The sequence below is a fragment of the Conger conger genome, chromosome 9 (assembly GCF_963514075.1).
Source record: "Conger conger chromosome 9, fConCon1.1, whole genome shotgun sequence".
Classification (NCBI taxonomy): domain Eukaryota; kingdom Metazoa; phylum Chordata; class Actinopteri; order Anguilliformes; family Congridae; genus Conger; species Conger conger.
Window position 1 is genome coordinate 6,853,380 of NC_083768.1, and position 2,216 is coordinate 6,855,595.

A 2,216-nucleotide genomic window follows, 5' to 3' on the forward strand; every position below is an offset into this window, starting at 1 on the left:
CTTTTGAGTACGTGTGTGTCTGTGTGTATAGGTGTTTGTGAGAGTGTGGTTCAGTATGTGTCTATTTAAGAATCTGTGTGTGTGTGTGTGTGTGTGTGTGTACGACTGTGTGCGAGTCTGTGTCTATGCGTATGTGTGTGTAGGTGTGTGTGTGTAGCTTCTTTTATTATTCCTTGATGTGTTTTATGTCATGACATCCTTATTGCTATGAATGCTGGGAATCCCAAGCTCTCTGGAAGTCCGAATGACAAAACCTAGCTTGAGCCGGGCAAACCATGTTGTATGGAGTATGGAGCTGGTCTAACTGGTCAACCGGCTACCAGCTTGAACAGCTAGACTAGGTTTCAAAACCTAGCTTGAGTCATTTTTCAGCAGGGCTGTGCCATGTAGCTAGGCCAGGGATACTCAAATCTTGACCTGGAGTGCTTGATTTGGCTACACACCCACCAAACACTGCTGTATGGCGGATGTTATCAAGTCTGCAAAGAAAAGGAATATTAATCAGTAAAAAAAAAATACTCCGTTCAAACTGTATAAACTGAAGACATTTTTCAAGATTTAACTTCACTTCAAATTACTGAACTAATATTTAGTTGCAGAACCAGCGCATCTGCATTGCATCGAGTCAACCAACCTAGAAACAGGTATTTCAGCCCAGGATGAACAAACTGCATTCCACAGTTCCTGTGATTTATTTGGGCTTTGCTTCAGAAACTGCATTTTTAATGTCACCCCACAAGTTTTCAATGGGGTTGAGGTGAGGGGATTGAGGTGGCCACTCCATTACCTCAATCCTTTTTGTCTGGAACCAAGATGTTGCTCGCTTACTCCTGTGTTTGCGGTCGTTGTCTTGTTGAAACACCCATTTCAGGGGCAACATAATCTCTTCAAGTATTTTGATGTATTCAAACTGATCCATGATCCCTGGTATACGAAGCACCGTAGTATGAAAAACATCCCCATACCATGATTTTGCGCCACCATGCTTCACTGTCTTCACGCTGTACTGTGGCTTGAATTCCCAGGGGTCGTCTGACGTACCGTCGATGACCACTAGACCCGAAAATAACAATTTTACTCTCATCAGTCCACAGAATGTTACGCCATTTCTCTTTGGGCCAATCGATGTGTTCCTTGGCTAATTTTAACCGATTCTACACATTCAATTTTTTTAACAATGGTGCTTTATATGGGGGCTCTTGCTGATAGCTTAGCTTTGATCAAACGTCTTCTGACTGTAACAGCACTTACAGGTAATTGTAGATCATCTTTGATCTTTCTGGAGCTGATGAATGGCTGAATCTTTGCCATTCTGACTATTCTTTGATCTGTTTTAACAGTAGTTGCTCATATTCTTCCGCTTGTTTCAGGTTTTTGTTGCCATTTTAAAGCATTTGAGATCATTTTTTGTTGAGCATCCTATAATTTGCTGCACTTCTTTATACGTTTTCCCCTCTCTAATCAACTTTTTAATCAAATGACGTTGTTCCTCTGAACCATGTTTGGAACGGCCTATTTTACTTAGTAATTCAGAAGGAAATATATTTTATAACAATGTGTGAAACATTTGCTTCCCTTCTTCCTTAATGAAGGGTGATTAATGACACCTGTTTTTTCACAGAATGAATGAATTATCTCATCAAACTCCACACTGCACGCCCCTTTGAGTCAATTGCTCAGGACAAGCAGCCTGCATGTGATAACCGTTGGTTCTGTTGTTTTTCTATTACACTACTACATCTACAAGTAAAGCATATGCCGTGCAGAAATATCGCTACTACTAATAACAGTGGTTCATCAGGTTCCTGATGTTGTACTGCTGTTTTCTTGAACACAGCTGTAGTAGGGTTTGCTCCAGTGGCATCTGAGAAGGCGTTCTCCACCCTAGGCCGTCGTTATTGATTGGGGCTACACCCCCGACACTACCCACCAAACGGGAGCAAACGTACCTCAAAGCCTGCTGTAAATCGTTACACACCGCTGGGAGAAAACATCGTTCAACAGAAAACGTAGCATGAACATACCCCAGGGTTTAAAAGCATAGCTTTAGCTGGGTTTTATTTTTATTTGTATTTTTTTATTTTTATTTTAGCAGGGCTGTCGCCATTCAGCAAAGCACTGTCGCTTTTTTTTTTTTTTTTTTCTAGCACTCTAATCGGTACAATTTTTTTTACCTTGAACGTGAGTTAAATCTCTGGCCAGTCAGCGGCATTAAT